The sequence below is a fragment of the Dendrobates tinctorius genome, unplaced genomic scaffold (genome assembly GCF_039654945.1).
Source record: "Dendrobates tinctorius isolate UK_male_01 unplaced genomic scaffold, ASM3965494v1 ptg000008l, whole genome shotgun sequence".
NCBI lineage: Eukaryota > Metazoa > Chordata > Amphibia > Anura > Dendrobatidae > Dendrobates > Dendrobates tinctorius.
In genome coordinates this window covers 56,092,818-56,119,058 of record NW_027361676.1, presented here as the reverse complement: position 1 = coordinate 56,119,058, position 26,241 = coordinate 56,092,818, and the positions used below count along the sequence as shown (strand labels likewise).

The 26,241-nt window shown below is 48.6% G+C and overlaps 1 protein-coding gene across 2 annotated transcripts in view; it reads right to left on the bottom strand.

Moving 5' to 3' along the window:
• The window catches only part of WDR17 (WD repeat domain 17), a 217,495-nt gene extending 201,791 nt beyond the window's left edge, over positions 1 to 15,704 (bottom strand). Inside the window, exons 1-2 of one of the 2 annotated variants that reach the window (XM_073577634.1) lie at positions 15,601 to 15,704; positions 15,257 to 15,332 (exon numbers count right to left, since the gene is read on the bottom strand). The gene's annotated coding sequence lies outside the window, so the exon portion shown is untranslated. The remainder of the gene's footprint in view (positions 1 to 15,256; positions 15,333 to 15,600) is intronic. The other variant, XM_073577644.1, reaches the window with a different exon arrangement.
• Between the last annotated feature and the right edge of the window lie 10,537 nt (positions 15,705 to 26,241).

Genomic DNA, 26,241 nt, shown 5'->3' with positions numbered 1-26,241 from the left:
TTATAATCTTCTAAAGTCAAAAAAAAAAAGTCTATATAAAGGAGGTGCCTGCCAAAACTCTGCCACTACTACACTGACAGATTGGAGAGCAGACAGTCAACAAGGAACCCATCTTCTATCAGCGAAGAATGTGAGTATATTACATTATATGCCTGTCCTTTTAAATTATGTATGTACTAATGATTTTTATTATTTTTAAATGCAGTATGTCTTCAGAATCCGAGTATTCCCCATCGCGGCAGGAATTGGCGCAAGCAGACCGTGAGGTGATTATTTTCGTGCATCTGGTAAGTATATCTGCTGCTTCTCCAAATCTCTTACGTTTTTTTCAACTTTTTTAAGACATCGTCATCATCATCTTCTGCGGACGGGACTAGTGAGGGCGAAGAGCAGGAGCAGCGAAGCCAAGTCCCGGTGGTGATACGGAATGTATGTATCAAATGATTTCTAATGTTCTTTATTTTTTATCTTCTATTTTTACTCTTTTTTATGTTTCTTTTTTTGTAACTTTTTATTCAATTTAAATTTGATTATTCTAATGAATGTGTTTTGTCTAGGTTCCACAACGGGATGAAGACGTCTACCTGGATAATGAGCAGCTCATCAGCCTGGTCCAGGAGCGTTCGCCGTTGTGGGACAGCCGTGACCGGCTGCACAAGGACATTGTGGTGACCCGGCGGCTATGGAATGAGGTGGCCGCAGCGTTGATGGATGGCTGGGACAGCGCCACAGCATCCTCCAAAAAGGCGTTTAGTGAGTATTTCCCTGCTCTGTATTGTGCCGCAGTGACTGTTGTCCTTGACGGCACTGTTGGGTTTCGTGCTAGGTGTATTCTAGCAGGAAACCCAACAGTGTCATCGGGGTCTACAGTGACTGCTTTGAGTATTGTATTGCTACATTGTGCCGCAGTGACTGTTGTCCTTGACGGCACTGTTGGGTTTCGTGCTAGGTGTATTCTAGCAGGAAACCCAACAGTGTCATCGGGGTCTACAGTGACTGCTTTGAGTATTGTATTGCTACATTGTGCCGCAGTGACTGTTGTCCTTGACGGCACTGTTGGGTTTCGTGCTAGGTGTATTCTAGCAGGAAACCCAACAGTGTCATCGGGGTCTACAGTGACTGCTTTGAGTATTGTATTGCTACATTGTGCCGCAGTGACTGTTGTCCTTGACGGCACTGTTGGGTTTCGTGCTAGGTGTATTCTAGCAGGAAACCCAACAGTGTCATCGGGGTCTACAGTGACTGCTTTGAGTATTGTATTGCTACATTGTGCCGCAGTGACTGTTGTCCTTGACGGCACTGTTGGGTTTCGTGCTAGGTGTATTCTAGCAGGAAACCCAACAGTGTCATCGGGGTCTACAGTGACTGCTTTGAGTATTGTATTGCTATATTGTGCCGCATTGACTGTTGTCCTTGACGGCACTGTTTTTTTTTTAACAACAGTGGACAAAGTCCGAACACGTTGGCGTTCGATCAAGGACCGCTTCAACAGTGATGTTCGTGCTGAGGGCCAGGTTCGCAGTGGATCTGCGTCAAGGACCAGAACTAGATACCGTCACTATCACGCGTTGCAGTTCCTAAGACCGGTCCTTGCCACGAGATCGTAAGTATTATAAATTTTGGGTTTTTATTTTTATTAATCTGTGTTTTTCTAATCCACAGCTGATGCTTCTTGTAAAGGCATGGTAGTAATGATTTTCCTTTCTTCCACAGCACCTGGAGCAGCACCCTGCCACCTGGCCCTGGAGCGGTCCTTCCTCGCACGTCCTCTGACCCGTCCCAGCCATCCGACAGCCAGGAAGCACCTTGCAGGTCAACCACACACACAGCTGGTGACCAGGAAGCTGGGCCATCAGGTGTTCCCCTGTCCCAGGTCTCTGCCACTGGTTATGCGGGCACTACCCGCCAGCGGCAGAGGGCCTTGGACCGGAATGTCTTGCCCGAGTTTATGCATTTGAGCGAGGCCTTTAATTCCAGCCTCAAGTCACTGTCCGACAGAGTTGAAAGCGGTTTTGCACTCATGGAACGTGGTTTTAACCACTTTGAACACCGCTTCAATTCTGTAGAACAGCGCCTTGACCGTCTGGAGGCCGACCTCAACAGACCAGCACACCATTTTTTTAGTAAGATTGAAAAGGGCATGGCGGAACACCTTAGTCCTGAGCAACAGCTGAATGTGCTGCAGGCCTGCAACAATGCTTTCTTGCAGGCTATGCAGCATAATCGGTACGGTCAGCAGTCAGTGGTGTCATTTCCACCTGTGCCACCATTGACTCGCTTCACCTCACTACCGACTTGTGCTGCATACCACTGCACGGACACCTCTATTCAAAGCCAGGACACCCACCGTTACACCACCACAAGTCTGAGTGCAGCTGGTCACTTCACCGACACCACCATGGCAAGCGCTGCTCCTGTCTGGAGCACCACCGCCACTCCCATGCATGCGTGGAGCTCAGCCACCACTAGGCAAACATGGAACAGCCCTGCCGCTACAACAACATGTAGTAGCCCTGCCACCACCACTCTGCAAACCTGGACCATCACTGCCGCCACCAGTCCTCCTGCAAGGACGAGCACTGACAACGAAGAGCAGCAGCAGCAGCCACCTCAGCAGCAGCAGCCACCTCAGCAGCAGCAGCCACCTCAGCAGCAGCAGCCACCTCAGCAGCAGCAGCCACCTCAGCAGCAGCAGCCACCTCAGCAGCAGCCACCGCAGCAGCAACCACCTCAGCAGCAGCAGCAACCACCTCAGCAGCAGCAGCAACCACCTCAGCAGCAGCAGCAACCACCTCAGCAGCAGCAGCAACCACCTCAGCAGCAGCAGCCACCTCAGCAGCAGCAGCCACCTCAGCAGCAGCAGCAGCCACACCAGCAGACGGGGGACCTACATTCAATATTTGCCCCTAGTTCAAGGCGAAATCTATCAAGGCGGGCATTGGGCCAAAGTCGGTCCAGGCACACAAGCCTACGGCGACATGCCATTACAACTAATGTACCTGAACCGATTTCCTCTCCTCCAAGTGTTCCTAGTTTAATTCCCTTAACTGGACTACCTTCCCCCACAAGTTTTGTTGCCCCTTCCCCTCAAACACCGTCTTCAACTGCAAGTGTTGCATATTCCCTGCACACCCCCAAATTGAAACCATCTGCCCCCAAACGCCGGAAAAAATAATTTTTTGGTTTATTTTTGTGATTAAAAATAAATTTACATTTGTGGTTCACCATTACAAAGTTTCATTAATGTTGTTTGCGCCGCTCACACACACTGATGGGTAAATACATGTTAAAAACCAACCCAAGGCCTAGTATAGTCATATGTGAAATAACACGGACTAGTATAGTCATACCAAGGCCTAGTGTAAGGCTAGTTTCACACTTGCTTTTTTTTGCAGCGCGTTTTTCCCGCAAAAAAATGCATTGAAAAAACGCATACATAAGCATACAACTGCTGTGTTTTTTTCAAGCATTTTTATGAGCATGCATGAAAAAAACGCAGCGTTTTTATGCGTTTGTATGCGTTTTTAGTGCGTTTTTACCGCGTTTGCGTTTTTTTCCAACATTTTTAGGTGGCCCCTCACACTACCCAAACCATGACTTTACTAACCCTAACCCTGACCCTAACCCTAACCCTAACCCTGACCCTAACCCTTAACCAAATCATACTTAACCCTAACCCAAACCCTAAACCCTAACTAACCCTAACCCTAACCCTAACCCTGACCCTAACCCTTAACAAAACCATACTTAACCCTAACCCTGACCCTAACCCTAACCCTGACCCTAACCCTTAACCAAACCATACTTAACCCTAATCCTGACCCTAACCCTGACCCTAACCCTGACCCTAACCCTAACCCTAACCCTAACCCTGACCCTAACCCTTAACAAAACCATACTTAACCCTAACCCTGACCCTAACCCTAACCCTGACCCTAACCCTGACCCTAACCCTTAACAAAACCATACTTAACCCTAATCCTGACCCTAACCCTAACCCTAACCCTTAACAAAACCATACTTAACCCTAACCCTGACCCTAACCCTAACCCTGACCCCAACCCTAACCCTGACCCTAACCCTAACCCTGACCCTAACCCTTAACAAAACCATACTTAACCCTAATCCTGACCCTAACCCTGACCCTAACCCTTAACCAAACCATACTTAACCCTAACCCTGACCCAAACCCCAACCCTAACCCTGACCCTGACCCTAACCCTAAACCCCCTTAACTAACCCTAACTCTAACCCAAACCCCTAAATTCCATGGTTAAAAAAAAAAACGCATATGCAAAAAAACGCATACATGAGCATGCCAGTGCGCACATATGCGCATCCATAGGCTATAATGGCCATTTTTAGCGCAAAACGTGCGCATATGTGCGCATGCGCTTTTTTGCAGGGCCAAAAAATGCAACATGCTGCGTCTGGAAAATACAAACGCACACCCCAAAAAAACGCAGCGCATGAAAATCGCATACATGCGCTTACAAGCGCGCAGGTATGCGCACCCATGTTAAATATAGGGGAAAAAACGCATGCGCACATATGCGTTTTTTTCCAGCGCTAAAAAACGCAAATGTGAAACCAGCCTAATAACTCGAGTTTTACCAACTTGGATCTGGTTTCATGAAAAACAAACTGTTGAAACTTGTCTTAAAAATAAGTTTCTTTCTAGTTTCACCAGTTTGTTTTTTGTGAAACAAGATGCTAGTTGTTAAAAATCGAGTTATTACAGTAGGCCTTGGTATGACTATACTAGGCCGTGGTATTTCACATATTACTATACTACTAGCCCCAAGGCCTACTATACTCATATTTGAAATACCATGGCCTAGTGTAGTCATTACAAGGCCTAGTGTAATAAGTTTTACCAACTCTAATCTGGTTTCATGAAAAACAAACTGTTGAAACTTGTCTAAAAAATAAGTTTCGTTCTAGTTTCACCAGTTTGTTTTTTGTGAAACAAGATGCTAGTTGTTAAAAATCGAGTTATTACAGTAGGCCTTGGTATGACTATACTAGGCCGTGGTATTTCACATATTACTATACTACTAGCCCCAAGGCCTACTATACTCATATTTGAAATACCACGGCCTAGTGTAGTCATTACAAGGCCTAGTGTAATAAGTTTTACCAACTCGAATCTGGTTTCATGAAAAACAAACTGTTGAAACTTGTCAAGTTTCACCAGTTTGTTTTTCGTGAAACAAGATCCTAGTTGGCAAAAATCGAGTAGGCCTTGGTATGACTATACTAGGCCGTGGTATTTCACATATGACTATACTAGTAGGCCCAAGGCCTACTATACTCATATTTGAAATACCACGGCCTAGTATAGTCATTCCAAGGCCTAGTGTAATAACTTGTAAGTTGGAATGGAGCAGATTACATTCATCCACTCAATGCTGACTTGTATTCCCCATGGACTTTCATTGGGGTTGGGTTTTGAGGGTTGTGTTTTGAGAAAATCACATACTTTTTTTTCAACTAGTTGCACAATTTTCTCTTGAATAAATTGGTTTCCTGATTCATGGCCTGCAGCTTTGCTCGTTCCAATATATTTTTATTTAATTGGAGTTTAAAAAATATAGTGCACTCAGTAATGGTATCAAATAAGGTTTTTTATTACCATAAACAAACAAAAACATTACACCATTTCATCTTGCCAGTGCACCCGTCCTACATCAGAAATAAAGTAGGCCGCAAATTGGTCCCTCATTTGGCCAACTTCAACGGATGACCTGAGAGTGTGCTGAGTGAATTCAGGCAATGGGTTAGGAGCATCATCGTCCAGTTCAAAGGTCGGGTGCTCTTTAGCCATCACAAAGTTATGTAGAACCACACAGGCCTTCACCACCTCATCGACTGTTTCAAGTTTAAGATTAATGGCCGTGCCCAGAATTCGCCATCTGGAGACAAGAATCCCAAAAGCACACTCGACAGTTCTTCTGGCCCTGGTCAGCCTGTAATTAAATATTTTTTTGGTGTGGTCCAAGTCCCGGCTGGAGTAGGGTTTCAGTAAGTTTCCGCACATTTGAAAAGCCTCATCGCCAACCATTACAAAGGGCAGTGGCGGAGCTTCGGTGTGAGGAAGAGGCCGTGGCATAGGGAAATTAAATTGGTTGCCATACAACCTCCGGCCCATGTCTGAGTTTTTAAAAGCCTGTGAGTCATTACCACGGCCAAATGCTCCAATGTCCACTGCTACAAACATACATCCGGCATCAGCAATCGCCATGAGTACTATTGAAAAGTACTTTTTGTAATTATAGTACTCAGATCCCGTTCTTTGGGGTTTGATGATCCGTATGTGTTTACCATCAACAGCTCCCAAACAGTTGGGAAAATTGCATACTGTCCAGAATTTGTCAGCAATTTCCATCCACTTTTCAGCGGTGGGCAGGGGCATAAGTTCTGGACAAAGAACATTCCAGAGAGCCCGGCAGGTGTCAGCAACAATTCCAGACAAGGTAGAGATTCCAATACGGTACTGGAAGTGTAGTGAAGATAGGGTTTCTCCAGTCGCCAGGAATCTGTGAACAGACAAAGAAGTAAAATTAATATTTATGTATATTATTTTAAAAAACTATAAAATAAAATATTAGTACATTCACGAAAACTAATTACCCAAGGTTTTGAATACTAAATTTAAAAAAAAAAACATCAGACCGCACCCCTTGGTTTTTAAAACATACCGTAATGTCACCAGTAGCCGTTCCTCAGGAGGAATCGCACGACGGAGCTGTGTGTCCTGTCTCCGGATGGATTGTTGGACACGAGCAAGCAAATCCATGAAACTTTCGTGGGACATCCGGATATAATCTGTAAATTTCTCCGGGTTTGACTGGAGCTCGCTGTAGAGGGTGTGGTATGCCCCACGGCTCTCCCGGAGTTCAACAATCGGATGTATCCACATACGCCGCCGTCTTCGCTGCCTCTCTCTCTTCCTTTGTTCATGGCAAGCAACTGCATACGCCTGAGCCATCGCGATGTCCATATCCAAGTTGAAGTGAAAACTCTTCCAGCGCAGATCCATGGTCACGAGAAGAATCAAGCAAATGTGAAGAATACTGTAGACAGGGTCTATATATTAACATACCACACCCACAATGAAGTCCCATTGGTCTTGTGTGTTGTTGAATGGTTGTTTTTTCTTTTTTTGGGGGTTTTTCCAAAGTCTGTAAAAAAACGCAAAAAAAACTCATACAAACGCACAAAAACGCTGCGTTTTTTTCCTGCATGCGCATAAAAATGCTTGAAAAAAACGCAGCGTTTGTATGCATTTGTATGCGTTTTTTTAATGCGTTTTTTTGCGGGAAAAACGCGCTGCAAAAAAAAGCAAGTGTGAAACTAGCCTCAGAGATTATATTTACAGTCATTTTGTAACATTAGAATTCTAAAAACGTAAAAACAGATGCTGAATAGAAAATGTCAAGGATTAAAGGTTGCATTATCTTCAAGGTGCTATGGTATATGTCTATGTGCAAGGGTAAATTCATAGTGACTGAAATGACAAACAATGAAACAATGAAAGCCCAATACCGACCCCTTTTTCTGTGCAGCATTCAGAGGAGGTTGCAATGTTTATAAATAGACAGAATTCTTTTCGATTAATGCTGTGACTTCATATAATGACCCATCAGATGCCCGGAGCATGTTATCACCCTGATAAGACACGACTCCACAGCCTATATCTGGCTGTGACGGAGGTACTATCCTGACTAAGATGAATAGGACTATAGTATACATAGTATACAAAACATTTGTATGCAGACGTGTATGCCGGAGAGGCTTCTGTACAGATATAAACGGTGCCACCCAAACTTTATTACACAAAACCAAAGAAAGCCTGTTTTACCCCTGAAGAGACACAGTTTCATCAGGACGCTGATAAGATAAGGACAATATGTGATCGTTATGTCACTACAACAATGGTGATGTCTCAGATTGTGATGGCCGTGTGATCGTTATGTCACTACATCATTGGTGGTGTCACAGATTGTGATGGCCATGTGATCTTTACATCACTACAACATTGGTGGTGTCCCAGGTTGTGATGACCATGTGATCGTTATGTCACTACATTGGTGATGTCACAGATTGTGATGACCATGTGATCGTTATGTCACTACAACATTGGTGATGTCACAGGTTGTGATGACCATGTGATCGTTATGTCACTACATCATTGGTGGTGTCACAGGTTGTGATGACCATGTGATCGTTATGTCACTACAACATTGGTGGTGTCACAGGTTGTGATGACCATGTGATCGTTATGTCACTACAACATTGGTGATGTCACAGATTGTGATGACCATGTGATCGTTATGTCACTACAACATTGGTGGTGTCACAGGTTGTGATGACCAAGTGATCGTTATGTCACTACAACATTGGTGGTGTCACAGGTTGTGATGACCATGTGATCGTTATGTCACTACAACATTGGTGGTGTCACAGATTGTGATGACCATGTGATCGTTATGTCACTACAACATTGGTGGTGTCACAGGTTGTGATGACCATGTGATCGTTATGTCACTACAACATTGGTGGTGTCACAGGTTGTGATGGCCATGTGATCTTTACGTCACTACAACATTGGTGGTGTCACAGGTTGTGATGGCCATGTGATCTTTACGTCACTACAACATTGGTGGTGTCACAGGTTGTGATGACCATGTGATCGTTATGTCACTACAACATTGGTGGTGTCACAGGTTGTGATGACCATGTGATCGTTATGTCACTACAACATTGGTGGTGTCACAGATTGTGATGACCATGTGATCGTTATGTCACTACAACATTGGTGGTGTCACAGGTTGTGATGACCATGTGATCGTTATGTCACTACAACATTGGTGGTGTCACAGATTGTGATGACCATGTGATCGTTATGTCACTACAACATTGGTGGTGTCACAGGTTGTGATGACCATGTGATCGTTATGTCACTACAACATTGGTGGTGTCACAGGTTGTGATGACCATGTGATCGTTATGTCACTACAACATTGGTGGTGTCACAGGTTGTGATGACCATGTGATCGTTATGTCACTACAACATTGGTGACAAATTAGTGTCTCAATAAAACCAGCTTTTTAATAGTCGCTAGTACACATAGCAATATTTAAGGAGTTCGTATGTATCCAACTTTAGGTAATGTATCCAGGTTTGGGAAACATTGAACTAAATAATTGTATATAAAATTCATATATTAGAGAGCATTTCTGTAATAAATGTGTTATCCTCTTCAATGTAGTAAGGGGAAACCATTAGGCTATGTGCACACGCTGCAGATTCACCTGCGGGTTTTTTCCCGCGGAACCGCAGGTAAAGTGACCTGTGGTTTTGCTGCGGTTTGGCCTGCGGTTTTGCCCTGCGGTTTCACACCTCTACTATATTAAAGGTGTGAAACTGCAGCGGAATCCGCAGAAACAATTGACATGCTGCAGAAAAAAACCCGCAGCAAAACCGCGCAGAAAAAACCGCAGCGTGAGCACAGCGGTTTTGAAAACCCATAGGGTTACATGGTACTGTACCATGTCTGCGGAACTGCTGCGGTTCCGCAGGGCCAAAAACGCAGCAAAAACCGCAGCGTGTGCACATAGCCTTAGGCTGTGTGCACATGGTGCGGTTTCTGCTGCGTTTCCGCAGCGGTTTTGCCGCTGCGGAAACGCAGCAGTTCCGCTGACCAAGTACAGTACAATGAAACCCTATGGGGTTTCAAAAACGCTGTGCTGACGGTGCGGTTTTTTCCGCGCGGTTTTGCTGCGGTTTACAAACCGCAGCATGTCAATTGTTTGTGCGGTTTCCGCAGCGGTTTCATACCTCTACCATAGTAGAGGTGTGAAACCGCAGGGCAAAACCGCAGACCAAAACGCAGGAAAACCGCAGGTCACTTTACCTGCGGTTTTACCTGCGTTTCCGCGCGGAAAAAACCGCAGCGGAATCCGCAACGTGTGCACATAGCCTAAGTCTGCCTGGAATCCCCATGGACAAGGTGGAATTGACTGAAGAATCTGGCAGCACATAGTTCACTGCAGTGCCTCCACAGGCAATACCAAGTATTACACAATTCCAAATTAGTCATTGGTGTGCAAGGTCCTCCAGACACACTCTCTGCTCTGGTTCCACTTCATTAAATCAGGTATTTAAAAAAAAATGTTTTATAAAGGAGGTCTGTCACCTCAAAAATACTAAACGTCCTCATTTTTGCAGCAGCCACTTGCAAAGTACTGCACTTACCGCAGAAGTAACAGTGCGCTCGCACGACGGATCCTTTATTTCAGACAGCAATCACTCTGGCTGTCAATCAACACACTGACAGCTCAGCATGCCCCTGCAGCAGACTGTACGACTGAGCTGTCAATCAAAGCACCGACAGCTTCAGTACCCCCCTGTACCAGATTGGACGGCTGAGCCGTCAGTAACTGAAACCCAGACAGACTGAGGGGTGGAACCGTGACAGGTGCAATTGCTATCCACTGCATATAAAACATAATTGTATTAAACCTATAAAGAACTAGTAACATATGATAAAAGGCGAGGTAACCTCACAGGACACACCCAGGGCAGGCAGAATGATGAAGCACGGCAGTCTCAGAGTAAGGCCGGGGTCACACTTGTGAGAAACTCGCACGAGTCTCAATACACAGCACTGCCCCCAGCACTCGGGACCGGAGCGTTCAGCTGCATAGAAATACATGCAGCCGCACACTCCGGTCCCGACTGTCAGCGGCAATGCCAGGTACTGAGACGCGAGACTCGTGCGAGTTTCTCGCAAGTGTGACCCCGGCCTATTATTAAGGCACTGACAATAACTAGCCATATACAGTACGTGCAAGCTGATGCCAAATGCTACACAGACAGGCTGCTATGACATCATTGTTGGAATGAGTCAGAATAAAGGTATGATTTCAGACTATATTATGATATATACAATTACCAAAAACAATGTATAGATATCCACAGTGTCGATAAGTATATCAGATTGAGTTAAAAATCAACGGTCCGTAAAAAATAAATAGTAATTCCCAGTGGCAAAAAAGTAATTAGCGTATAGGAGGGTAAGGCATGGAAACTAGTACCTAAAGGGTTATTACCCCAATTAGTGACAAAACCATCATTTAATACAGGATGAAAGAATTGGTGAACCATATACGGTAAGCAGTAGGCGTATTTATCAGCAGATACAGGGGATATCAGAATCAATAGATAGCTGAATAATTAATTAATAACAGACCTGTCACAGTAGCCTGCCTGGAAGTGTCCAGAGCCCCGACGCACGTTTCACCCTCTTCCTCAGGGGGCGTGTATAGAAAGAGGGGGAGAACTATGGACTTATATATCAGAGTAGACCATTGAAATACATGATAGAAAGGTCTCTAAAAACCCTTCATTGTTATAATCCATACTATACATATTAAATAACACACACAGTATCTAATACGGCATTTTTAATAGACCTAGTGACTACGATGACTAATAGTGCTGTTCTTTATATGCTCGGGGTTGGATACACAACAGATACCAAACACTTTCATGCAATGATCTAAGCAAAATGGTAAAAAAAAATGAAACCAAGAGATTAATGAATGTGATAGCCAAAAAAGGTGGTCAGCAATAATATAGGTCATAATAAACTATAGTAAAGTCATCACGAGATTGCCTCAACGATTCCCGATCAGTCAATCAAAATTCCTAAGAGCAAAAATCCCTCTGGGGGCCAATTACAAGAACGACTCTTCTATATGAGCAAAACATACAGTAGTACTAAAATCCCCTGTGCATCAAAGACATGAAAACATGTTACAGTTGTCTCCTTATCGCACCCTATAGCGCGGGATTTCTGAACCACGGATACATTAACCCTTTCATGGCCGGCTTTTGTATTTTCCTCCCCTTCTTCCAAGAGTCATAGCTTTTTACTATTTTCATCAATGTGTTTTTGTGGGACGAGTTGTACTTTTGAATGACAACATTCATTTTATCATGCGTAAGAAAAAAAAAAAGTAAAGTGTGGTGAAATGACGAAAAAAAGCTTGAATTCTACATTTTTTTTCCCTTATTTACGGCGTACATTGAACTGTGAAGATGACTTGGCCATATGACTCCTCGGGTCAGTACAATTACAGCGATAACAAACACGTACAGTTTTATTATTTAACTGGGGCGTCGCTTGTGTGGCCACTTTGGAAGAGCCGGAACGCTTTCAGTTTTCGGTTGATGGCTTGTTTTTATTTTTGCGCTCTGAGGTAATATTTCTATTCACACCATTTGAGGGTAGGTACAATGTTTTGATCGCTTCTTATTGCATTTTTTGCAGTGTTACGAAGGACTAAAAAAAAGTTTTTATTAATATTTACTGGGGGAAATGGTAGTGATCTGAACTTTCACATTTTTTCTTTTTTTCATATTTTCTGTACTTGTTATGCCCTTAGGGGACTTGAACCTACGATAATCCGATCGCTTGTATTATATACAGCAATACCACAGTACTGCTGTGTATAGGAAAAGTAGCGGTCTCCTATGAACACCAGCCATGGGCAGGCTTCCACAGGAGTCAGTACTGACAGGAGTATCCCCCGGTTGTCAAAGCAACTCACTGGGGTCCCGTGATGGCGTTGTGGACAAGATGATGGGCGGATTTCAGTAGTACGCCCACGGAAGGAGCGCTGTAAATGCTGCTGCCACAGACTGGTTGACAGCTGCAGACAGAGCTTAATTCCATGCACGGCTGTTAGAGGCAGATGATGACTGGATCATGTAACCATCATTTCCTGGCAAAGATGCAGGCTCAGTTCCTGAGACCACAACAAGGTCAGGAAGCCAGCATATTATGTAACTGTACGTCATATGTCGATAAGGGGCTACAGGAGTTATCCACCAATATATATTTATTTCTATGAATGCATTGAGTAAAACTAATAAATAGTGGTATACTTACCTTTCAGCATCTCTGTAGAAAGAGCGGTTCACTCAGGAGCTCTCCGCAAGGGGTGTCTGCACCATTTGGAAAGCCTTGCAAAGCAGCAACCTGTAATTGTCACCTGACCACTGCAGCCAATCACAGGCTGTAGTGGTGCTGAGCTTTCCAAACTGGGCAGAAACTGCTTAGAGTCGGCAGAGACCTACTACGTGGTGGCCAGCGTTGGATCCGCCAGGTTTTGGAAGGGGAGTATTCAACTCATTTTTCATCAATCCATGCCTTAAAAAGTAATATTGTGGTACTGATCGACAATCCACAAAATATAAGAGCTGGGGTGCTGGCCCATGTATACCAATACTATGACCTCAGTCAGGTGCCAGTGGCTCTCCTATTATCAAAAAGTAACCTGATTTTGGTTAGTGTACCAGCGTTTCCCATCAGAGCTTCAGCAGTGGTTTTCTCCATTATACGGATACAGCATACAGATCGCACACGGACGCCATGTGTGTGCTGTCTGGGATTCGCATCGTCCCACAGACTTGTATGGGTGATTTTAATCTGTGACCCTGATCAAAAATACGCAGAGTACAAAAAAAATGTGTACAGCGCCAGAGATTATAATGGGAAGGTGTTCTATGTAGGAAAATCACAGGCAGGACATATGGGAAAACCAGACGTCTGAATGAGGCCTCGCAATGACCAAGGAAAATGACATTCGCAAAATAGGCCCCACGTGCAAAGGTAAAATCCTTTATTCATAATGGACAATAAAAAAGTTAAAAACATCGAAAAGGATGTAAAGACCCCGACCAAAGCCCCTAATGTGGAAATGTACCTCCCGCAATGTATGCTGACATATAATATGGAAACCACAAGCTTCATATACAACCAATAGTGACATACAGGAAATATATATATACTGTATATATAATATTACATCCTGCCAGAAGGGCATCCACACAATTACTAATGTATCCAAAGCACAAGAGAGCTCAACTAGGAATGAATGGAGCACGGGTGCTCGGCCTCCGCGTTATTCAGAGACGGCTACAAGCAGCCCGGTTCTCAGGTTCAATGGGAGTCCCAGCAATCAGACCCCCAGTGATCAGGAAGTTATCAGGTTACTGCTGATCTTTGCACATACCCTTTAATTCTATTTATATCCTACTGACTATTATCTGCTTCCTTATATTCCTCCATCATACTCTGCACAGCTTTACAGATATCATCGCTGTCCCCATTGGGACTCACTCTATATTCCCTATGTTTTTGCAGTCTGAGAGGAAACCCATGCAGAGCTCTGCTGATGCCCGCTCTCCCTGTTGATTCTTGCTCTCCCTGCTGATGCCCGCTCTCCATGTTGATGCTTGCTCTCCCTGCTGGTGCCCGCTCTCCCTGCTGATGCCAACTCTCCTTGTTGATGCCGGCTCTCCCTGCTGATGCCCGCTTCCCTTGCTGATGCCGGCTCTCCCTGCTGGTGCCCGCTCTCCCTGCTGGTGCCCGCTCTCCCTGCTGGTGCCCGCTCTCCCTGCTGGTGCCCGCTTCCCTTGCTGATGCCCGCTCTCCCTGCTGGTGCCCGCTCTCCATATTGATGCTTGCTCTCCCTGCTGGTGCCCGCTCTCCATGCTGGTGCCCGCTCTCCATATTGATGCTTGCTCTCCCTGCTGGTGCCCGCTTTCCATGCTGGTGCCCGCTCTCCATGCTGATGCCTACTCTCCTTGTTGATGCCAGTTCTCCCTGCTGGTGCCAGCTTCCCTTGCTGATGCCAGTTCTCCCTGCTGATGCATACTCTCCTTTTTGATGCCGGCTCTCCCTGCTGGTGCCCGCTCTCCATGCTGATGCCTACTCTCCTTGTTGATGCCAGTTCTCCCTGCTGGTGCCAGCTTCCCTTGCTGATGCCAGTTCTCCCTGCTGATGCATACTCTCCTTGTTGATGCCGGCTCTCCCTGCTGGTGCCCGCTCTCCATGTTGATGCCAGTTCTCCCTGCTGGTGCCCGCTCTCCATGTTGATGCCAGTTCTCCCTGCTGGTGCCCGCTCTCCATGTTGATGCTTGCTCTCCCTGCTGGTGCCCGCTCTCCATGTTGATGCTTGCTCTCCCTGCTGGTGCCCGCTCTCCCTGCTGATGCCCGCTTCCCTTGCTGATGCCCGCTCTCCCTGCTGGTGCCCGCTCTCCATGTTGATGCTTGCTCTCCCTGCTGGTGCCCGCTTCCCGTGTTGATGCCGGCTCTCCATGCTGGTGCCAGTTATCCATGCTGATGCCCGCTCCCCCTGCTCACCTCCCTGCTGTCAGGGTGACCATGTAGCGTCCTACCTGAATCCAGCAGGGCTGCAGTACCGAGTATGGTCAGCGGTGGCGCTGTGGTCACAGGGTGGACAGTAGGAAGGTGCTGAAACCGTCAGAAAGGAGCAGTAGTCAGTAGCATAGAGCTCAGTAGCATAGAGCAAGCACAGTGCACACTGACAACACACCACATGCACACCGCACCCAGCTAGAGCACAGTATACAGGCTGGAAGGGCCTGTGCTGAGCTGCCCATGGTCACATCACACCGCCATGTGTTATTGCAGGGACCATCCGTCCAGAGCGGAGCGGCACCGGGCAACCCGGGGACGGGCACATTAGGGGCAGACACACCATGTCCGGGCACACACTCACCTCTCCTCGTGTATCCACAGCCACAGATCGGTGTGAAGCTCCCCAGGCCGAGCTCTCATCACACCCTCCGCCGCACTGCCCGCCCCGATCTCACCGCATTGGTGGAGCCTGCTGTCACTCACACGAGGACGGCTCCGGTAACTCCTTCCTCCCCATCACTAGGATCACTGTCTGCACTCTGAGCGCAGCGCCGCCTGGTACAGAGCACCCTGCAACCACCCCGCAGGCAGATGGGCACAGTGCACCCTGCCACCACCCCACAGGCAGATGGGCACAGTGCACCCTGCAATCACCCCGCAGGCAGATGGGCACAGAGCACCCTGCCACCACCCCGCAGGCAGATAGGCACAGTGCACCCTGCCACCACCCCACAGGCAGATGGGCACAGTGCACCCTGCAACCACCCCGCAGGCAGATGGGCACAGTGCACCCTGCAACCACCCCACAGGCAGATGGGCACAGTGCACCCTGCAACCACCCCGCAGGCAGATGGGCACTGCACCCTGCCACCACCCCGCAGGCAGATGGGCACAGTGCACACTGCAACCACCCCGCAGGCAGATGGGCACAGTGCACCCTGCCACCACCCCGCAGGCAGATGGGCACAGTGCACCCTGCCACCACCCCACAGGCAGATGGGCACAGTGCACCCTGCCGCCACCCCCGCAGGCAGATGGGCACAGTGCACCCTGCAACCACCCCGCAGGCAGATGGGCACAGTGCACCCTGCCACCACCCCACAGGCAGATGGGCACAGTGCACCCTGCCACCACCCCGCAGGCAGATGGGCACAGTGCACCCTGCCACCACCCCGCAGGCAGATGGGCACAGTGCACCCTGCAACCACCCCACAGGCAGATGGGCACAGTGCACCCTGCAACCACCCCACAGGCAGATGGGCACAGTGCACCCTGCCGCCACCCCACAGGCAGATGGGCACAGTGCACCCTGCCGCCACCCCACAGGCAGATGGGCACAGTGCACCCTGCCGCCACCCCACAGGCAGATGGGCACAGTGCACCCTGCCACCACCCCACAGGCAGATGGGCACAGTGCACCATGCAACCACCCCACAGGCAGATGGGCACAGTGCACCCTGCCACCACACCACAGGCAGATGGGCACAGTGCACCATGCAACCACACCGCAGGCAGATGGGCACAGTGCACCCTGCCACCACACCGCAGGCAGATGGGCACAGTGCACCATGCAACCATCCCACAGGCAGATGGGCACAGTGCACCCTGCCGCCACCCCACAGGCAGATGGGCACAGTGCACCCTGCCACCACACCGCAGGCAGATGGGCACAGTGCATCCTGCCACCACACCGCAGGCAGATGGGCACAGTGCACCCTGCCGCCACCCCACAGGCAGATGGGCACAGTGCACCCTGCCACCACACCACAGGCAGATGGGCACAGTGCACCATGCAACCACCCCGCAGGCAGATGGGCACAGTGCACCCTGCCACCACACCACAGGCAGATGGGCACAGTGCACCATGCAACCATCCCACAGGCAGATGGGCACAGTGCACCCTTCCGCCATCCCACAGGCAGATGGGCACAGTGCACCCTGCCGCCACCCCACAGGCAGATGGGCGCAGTGCACCCTGCCGCCACCCCACAGGCAGATGGGTACAGTGCACCCTGCCGCCACCCTACAGGCAGATGGGCACAGTGCATCCTGCCGCCACCCCACAGGCAGATGGGCACAGTGCACGCTGCCGCCACCCCACAGGCAGATAGGCACAGTGCATCCTGCCGCCACCCCACAGGCAGATGGGCACAGTGCACCATGCAACCACCCCGCAGGCAGATGGGCACAGTGCACCCTGCCACCACACCACAGGCAGATGGGCACAGTGCATCCTGCCACCACACCACCGGCAGATGGGCACAGTGCACCCTGCCGCCACCCCACAGGCAGATGGGCACAGTGCACCCTGCCACCACACCACAGGCAGATGGGCACAGTGCACCATGCAACCACCCCGCAGGCAGATGGGCACAGTGCACCCTGCCACCACACCACAGGCAGATGGGCACAGTGCACCATGCAACCATCCCACAGGCAGATGGGCACAGTGCACCCTGCCGCCATCCCACAGGCAGATGGGCACAGTGCACCCTGCCGCCACCCCACAGGCAGATGGGCGCAGTGCACCCTGCCGCCACCCCACAGGCAGATGGGCACAGTGCACGCTGCCGCCACCCCACAGGCAGATAGGCACAGTGCATCCTGCCGCCACCCCACAGGCAGATGGGCACAGTGCATCCTGCCGCCACCCCACAGGCAGATGGGAACAGTGCACCCTGCCGCCACCCCACAGGCAGATGGGCACAGTGCACCCTGCCGCCACCCCACAGGCAGATGGGCACAGTGCACCCTGCCATCACACCACAGTCAGATTGGGCAGAGCACAGTGCACCCTGCTTCCACACCACAGGCAGATTGGGCACAGTCCATCCTGCCGCCACGACACTAAAGACAGATGGGCACAGTGCACCCTGCCACCTCATCACAGGCATATTGGGCACAGTGCATCCTGCCGCTATACCCCAGGAAGATTGAGCACAGTGCACCCTGCCGCCAGTATTTTACTCTTATTCTTTGGACCCAAATCCTCTGTCCTTTTTTGCTTGGGATTTTAAATGTTTTTAACAATCTGTATGTGGTGTTTACAATAAAAATTGTTATTTTTGAATCAAATTATTAATGTGGTGATCCCAATCCTTTAATGCGTGTACTTTTTTCTGGTTTGGTAGTAGTTTAAATTTATGTATCTGGTGATCCCCTTGCTTATTAAATTGATGGTGCCCTCTCAAATTGCTGCTTTGTACCACAGGCAGATTGGACACAGTGCAACCTGCTACAATACCACAGGCAGATTGGGCACAGTGCACCCTGCCACCACACCACAGGCAGATTGGACACAGTGCATCCTGCCGCCACACCACAGGCAGATTGGGCACAGTACACCCTGCCGCCACACCACAGGCGGATTAGGCACAGTGCATCCTGCCACCACAGGCAGATTGGGCACAGTGCACCCTGTCGCCACACCATGGGCAGATCGGGCACCATAGGCAAATTTGGCACAGTGCATCTTGCCACCACTGGCAGATTGGGCACATTGCATCCTGCCGCCACACCACAGGCAGATTGGGCACAGTGCACCCTGCCGCCACACCACAGGCAGATTGGGCACAGTGCACCCTGCCACCACACCACAGGCAGATTGGGCACAGTGCACCCTGCTGCCACAGGCAGATTGGGCACAGTGCATCCTTCCACCACAGGCAGACTAGGCACAGTACATCCTGCCGCCACACCACAGGCAGATTGGGCACAGTCCATCCTGCCGCCACGACACTAAAGACAGATGGGCACAGTGCACCCTGCCACCTCATCACAGGCATATTGGGCACAGTGCATCCTGCCGCTATACCCCAGGAAGATTGAGCACAGTGCACCCTGCCGCCAGTATTTTACTCTTATTCTTTGGACCCAAATCCTCTGTCCTTTTTTGCTTGGGATTTTAAATGTTTTTAACAATCTGTATGTGGTGTTTACAATAAAAATTGTTATTTTTGAATCAAATTATTAATGTGGTGATCCCAATCCTTTAATGCGTGTACTTTTTTCTGGTTTGGTAGTAGTTTAAATTTATGTATCTGGTGATCCCCTTGCTTATTAAATTGATGGTGCCCTCTCAAATTGCTGCTTTGTACCACAGGCAGATTGGACACAGTGCAACCTGCTACAACACCACAGGCAGATTGGGCACAGTGCACCCTGCCACCACACCACAGGCAGATTGGACACAGTGCATCCTGCCGCCACACCACAGGCAGATTGGGCACAGTACACCCTGCCGCCACACCACAGGCGGATTAGGCACAGTGCATCCTGCCACCACAGGCAGATTGGGCACAGTGCACCCTGTCGCCACACCATGGGCAGATCGGGCACCATAGGCAAATTTGGCACAGTGCATCTTGCCACCACTGGCAGATTGGGCACATTGCATCCTGCCGCCACACCACAGGCAGATTGGGCACAGTGCACCCTGCCGCCACACCACAGGCAGATTGGGCACAGTGCACCCTGCCACCACACCACAGGCAGATTGGGCACAGTGCACCCTGCTGCCACAGGCAGATTGGGCACAGTGCATCCTTCCACCACAGGCAGACTAGGCACAGTACATCCTGCCGCCACACCACAGGCAGATTGGGCACAGTCCATCCTGCCGCCACGACACTAAAGACAGATGGGCACAGTGCACCCTGCCACCTCATCACAGGCATATTGGGCACAGTGCATCCTGCCGCTATACCCCAGGAAGATTGAGCACAGTGCACCCTGCCGCCAGTATTTTACTCTTATTCTTTGGACCCAAATCCTCTGTCCTTTTTTGCTTGGGATTTTAAATGTTTTTAACAATCTGTATGTGGTGTTTACAATAAAAATTGTTATTTTTGAATCAAATTATTAATGTGGTGATCCCAATCCTTTAATGCGTGTACTTTTTTCTGGTTTGGTAGTAGTTTAAATTTATGTATCTGGTGATCCCCTTGCTTATTAAATTGATGGTGCCCTCTCAAATTGCTGCTTTGTACCACAGGCAGATTGGACACAGTGCAACCTGCTACAACACCACAGGCAGATTGGGCACAGTGCACCCTGCCACCACACCACAGGCAGATTGGACACAGTGCATCCTGCCGCCACACCACAGGCAGATTGGGCACAGTACACCCTGCCGCCACACCACAGGCGGATTAGGCACAGTGCATCCTGCCACCACAGGCAGATTGGGCACAGTGCACCCTGTCGCCACACCATGGGCAGATCGGGCACCATAGGCAAATTTGGCACAGTGCATCTTGCCACCACTGGCAGATTGGGCACATTGCATCCTGCCGCCACACCACAGGCAGATTGGGCACAGTGCACCCTGCCGCCACACCACAGGCAGATTGGGCACAGTGCACCCTGCCACCACACCACAGGCAGATTGGGCACAGTGCACCCTGCTGCCACAGGCAGATTGGGCACAGTGCATCCTTCCACCACAGGCAGACTAGGCACAGTACATCCTGCCGCCACACCACAGGCAGATTGAGCACATTGCATCCTGCCGCCACAGGCAGATTAGGCAGAGTGCATCCTGCCACCACACCACAGGCAGATTGGGTACAGTGCATCCTGTTGCCACAGGCAGATTGAGCACATTGCATCCTGCCGCCACAGGCAGACTGGGCACAGTGCATCCTGCCACCACAAGCAGAAGGGTCACAGTGCATCTTGCCACCACAGGCAGATTTGGCACAGTGCATCCTGCCATCATACCACAGGCAGATTGGGTACAGTGCATCCTGCCGCCACAGGCAGATTAGGCACAGTGCATCTTGCCACCACAGGCAGATTAAACACATTGAATCCTGCTGCCACAGGTAAATTAGGCACAGTGCATCCTGCCGCCACAGGCAGATTGAGCACAGTGCATCCTGCCCTCACAGGCAGATTGGGCACAGTGCATCCTGTCGCCACAGGCAGATTGGGCACAGTGCTTCCTGTCGCCATACCTAATCTGCCTGTGGCGACAGGATGCAATATGCCAAGTCTGCCTATGGCGGCAAGGTGCACTGTGCTCAATCTGCCTATGGCGGCAGCAAGTACGGACTGGGACTGAAATTCAGTTCTGGCATTTAAAATCACACAGGCCCATGTTGCTACTGTCCTCAAACAGATGGGATATATTACTAATAGAACTCTGGATGGAGGAAAGCAAGATTTACTACAAGAACAAAATTTCTAATGATGCCCATGGCCTGCTGGTGTAAGTTACGGAGTAAGAGGCTTTGTGCTTCGTCACAGCTCTTAACAGTATTGGTGTCTTGAGAATTCTGTTAACAGCATAGCAGACAAGGGGGCCCACGACCAGACAGGCCCTTCTGGCATTTGCCAGATGGCCAGTCCGGCCCTGGTTCCCATCTATTAGTTCCTGCTAGAGTCTCAGTCCCTTAACCTACTTTCCTAATACTCGCCTTGTTAGTCTTTATTACAACCGGATTTGCCTGCACTTGCCATGCCAAACTGAATAATAGCCGAACCCCCATGCACCTGCCAAACCAATATTTATTACAGCTTGACTAGCCTGCACTTGCCATGCCAAGCTGTATTATAGCTGAACGCGTCTGCAACAGCCGTGCCAATCTGTAGTACAACCGAACCCGCCAGCATTTGTAATGCCAACCTGTATAGCAGCCGGACCCGCCTGCATCTTTCATGCCAATCTGTATTACAGACGGTCCACCCTGCACCTGCCATGACAATCTGCATTACAGGCTGACTCGACTGCATCTGCCGTGCATGTCTGTATGTCTACCCTACCAATCCACATCTTTTCCTCTGGGTCGTTCCAGCTGCCAGTCCCTTGGGGGTCAGCTGCCATACCTCTGTGGACTGTCCTGGAGTAGCACCTGCTGTTCATCAGAATACTTGGTGGGATGTGGGACTTGGTGGGATTTATTTATTACTAACAGGATTAACAAGAAGGAAGAAGGTGTTGCATTGAATGTTAGGAAAACATATATCTCCACAGAGAGCCAAGCTTCAGAGACTGGTAGCTCTGTAGAAACTGCTTGGGTAAGAATGCGAGGAGAGAAGAACATAAAGGACACATGACATGCAATCTTGGACTTAATTCTTACCAACAGGGATGAAATGGTTGAGGAAGTAAGGGTGGCTGGGAATTTAGGAGGCAGTGATCAGGCTGTCCCTGAATTTTGGATTAAAAGAGGAATGTAATCGGCTGGGATGTGGAATCACTGTGCTGGAGCCCAAGGAAGACCTGGAGGGGCATGACTACGAGCCTCAACCAATCTGACAATGCATACGCAGCGGCATACAATACCGAGATCTGAGGCGAGACAAGGAAGGTGGTCCAAGTGCTACTCCAGAACTGACCTTGTTTAGATGGCACCTGACCCCCTAGGAACGGGTAGCTGCGGCAGCCTGTGGCAATGTCCAATATATGCAAGCAGGCAAAGTAAAACGACAGGTACCACTGAAGCAGACGGGACTGGCTTTAATACTATAAATAGGATAGGACCATCCCGATTGGGTACACCATGTTGCGAAGGGATGGAGTTAATGCTTTTTGGATTAGAATGGTTTCAACTAAGTAGCCTATGTTATTTACAAGTACTATTACTACTAAAGCATGGAGGAGCTGACAAACAAGATTCCGAACCTGCATAGCTAGCAGCCTGGTGGGACACTGTCATGGTAACTGCCGCTTGAGAGAAAGTCGAAGCGGCCGGTACTGCCAGCATTTCTAAATGGGTATTCACAGGCTGAAGATAGCATAAAATCTTATCCTGCTGATCATTCTGTCGGGAGACCTCCTGGTATACAGTTGAAACTAGAAGTTTACATGCACTGTATAAAAAGACACCCATGCATGTTTTTCTCAATATCTGATATGAAATCAGAATAAACCTTTCCTGTTCTAGGTCAATTAGGATTACCATAATTATTAATATTTGCCCAATGCCAGCATAATAAGAGAGAATGTTTTAATTCATTTATATTACTTACTGCAAAGTCAAAAGTTTACATACGCTAAGATTACTATGCCTTTAAACAATTCTGGACTGCCAATATGATGATGTCACGTGTTTGGAAGCTTCTGATATTTTTTTATTTAATTAGAGACACACTTGTGGATGTATTTTAATGCTCACCTGAAACACACTACTTCTTTGTGTAGCATCATGGGAAATTCTCAAGAAATCAACCAAGATATCAGGAAAACAATTGTGGACATGCACAAGTCTTGGGTTACAATTTGAAGATACCTGAAGGTGCCTTGTTCATTTGTACAGAAAATCTTGAAGATTTTGTGAAATTTTTGGATTTTTATTTTATTTCAAATACATCAAATAGTGTAACACCGCAGACAAAAGAAGTATCCAAAATGTGGGTATAATATCGTAATCCAGGATATGAGTATACTATGGTTACGTTTCGACCTACTAAGAGGCCTTTCTCAAACCATACTCAAGTAGTGTCAAGGAAAAGATTAATTAGAGCATTTTCAGAAGTCCCAAACAGGGGCTGATGGCATGGGAGCAGCCTGGACCTGCGGTGTAGTAGGTCGAAACGTAATCATAGTATACTCATATCCTGGATTACGATATTATACCCACATTTTGGATACTTCTTTTGTCTGCGGTGTTACAATATTTGATGTATTTGAAATAAAATAAAAATCCAAAAATTTCACAAAATCTTCAAGATTTTTTGGCAAGATTAATCCACACTTGAGTGCGACTGTTTATCTACTGACTATTGTTTGTGGACCCTCCACGTACAGTTAGCACCTATCTCCACAGCAAGAGTGCGCGTCTTTCTTCTTCTGCTTGTTCATTTGTACAAACAATTATATGCAAGTACAAATGGGTCGCCCCTCACACCCAGGGCAGCGGGGTACTCGGTACCGGGCCGGTGTCAAGGGGGAATGTGTGTCACAGCAGCGGTGACCCGGTCCATGGCCCTGGGCGCCCGATATCAATGGCGGTGATGTTAATGGTGTAATAGTTTCTTTGGATAGTTCGTTACACCCCCTGTGGTGTTTGGCAAGTAAGATGTTGAGCCAACGCTGCATGCAGATCCACTGGGACTGATGGTGTGGTGCAGCAAAGATGGTGTAGCTCCCCACAGGTGGAGCTGTAGTCCCAGGGCAGTGTAGGTGCAATGGACGAGGAGAGGCGCAGAATGGTATAGATGTTGTTACCCAGATGTGGCTGTGCTGGAATAACTGGAGGACACCAGAGTATGCGGTTCCAAAGCTTTACTCACTGTTTGCAGTTCACACAACTGCCTGCCTCCGCACTGTGTTCTTCGGGTCAGGGCCCCAGCCAACCTCCTGGCAGGATAGGATTCTCCCCTCCACACTCCGCCAATATGTACCTTACTGAACGACTCCTCCAATGTGCCTTTAGGTGCGAAGCACTCCAGTACTTAGTTACCCTGGAATGCCTCTCTCTAAGTGTTTCTAGTCTCTACTTGTATGACAGACACCGGTAGCCTGCTTCGGGGACTCCTCTCTGCTTCCCGGCTCTCTATTCAGTTGCTGTTGTGTCCAAAGTCTATGATGGGAGCAAGGCGTTAGTGGCTCACTACTCCTCCGGTGTCTGTTGCCGGACATAAAGATCCAATCAACCTCGGGGACCGGGCCCCGGCCTTTGCGCTCTGGACTGGAAGGGTTCTCTCTCTTTCTCAACCTGCTTCCCACTGTCCTTCTATTCTCCTTCGTTCCGATCTGTTCTATCTCTCTTATGGAATCTGTAGTCTCCAGTCTACGTCTCTTTCTCCTTCTCTTCCTTGCCGTGCCAGCTTGCCCAGTTCACTGAGGCAGCTGCAGCACTCCTTCCTCCATGCCTCTTCCAGGGATCCTCACTCCTGTCTGAGTGACTTCCTTTCTCTCTGACCCTCTGTCAGACTGACCTGACTTCTCTGGGACTCACCCCAGACTGCCCTGAAATCCTACACCTTCCCTCTCTTTTATAGCTAACTCCACCCGCTTCCCCAGCACCTCTCATGTTACAAAGCCAGGGACCACAAAAGGCACCCTATGACCTTTCCAGCATAAAGCATGGATGGGTCCCTGCTGAACTATCCTGTGTGTTGGGTGCAGGTGTTGGAATGCGGAAGAGAGTTCCCAGCCTACCTGGAAGGTGGGGTACCACACCTTAGGAGAAGGTGCAGTACCTCTGTGGCGACTGAAGCCTCAAGTGCGCCACATAAACAAGATGGGAATGTCCAGCCATCATACCACTCAGGAAGGAGACGTGTTCTGTGTCCCAGAGTTGAACGTGCTTTGGTCCGACATGTGCATATCAACCCAAGGACAAAGGCAAAAGACCTTGTGAAGATGATGGCGGAAGCTGGTAAGATTGTGTCAATATCCACAGTGAAATGAGTACTGTATCAACATGGACAGAGAGGCCACTCTGCCAGGAAGAAGACATTATTCCAAAAGAAACATAAAAAAGCCAGATTAATATTTCCAAATGCACACAGGAACAAATACCTTAATTTTTGGAGACATGCCGTGTGGTCTCATGAAATTAAAATTGAACTTTATGGGCATAATGACAATCGTTATGATTGGAGGAACAAAGGGAGAAGCTTGGAAGCCTAAGAACACCATCCCAACTTTGAAACATGGGGTGGCAGCATCCTGTTGTGGGGTTGTTTTGCTGCAGGAGGGATTGGTGCACTTCACAAAATAGATGGCATCATTAGAAAAGAAGATTATGTGGCAATACTGAAGAAACATCTAAAGATATCAGCTAGGAAGTTAAAACTTGGGTGGATATGGGTCTTCCAAATGGACTATAACCCGAAGCATGCTGCCAAAATGGCAACAAAGTGGCTTAAGGATAACAAAGTCAATGTTTTGGAGTGGCCATCACAAATCCCTGATCCCAGTCCTATTGAAAATTTATGGGCAAAGCTGAATAGGCAGGTGTGAGCAAGGCAACCTACAAACCTGGATCAGTTACACCAGTTTTGTCAGGAGGAATGGGCCCAAATTCCGACCAACTATTGTAAGTAGCTT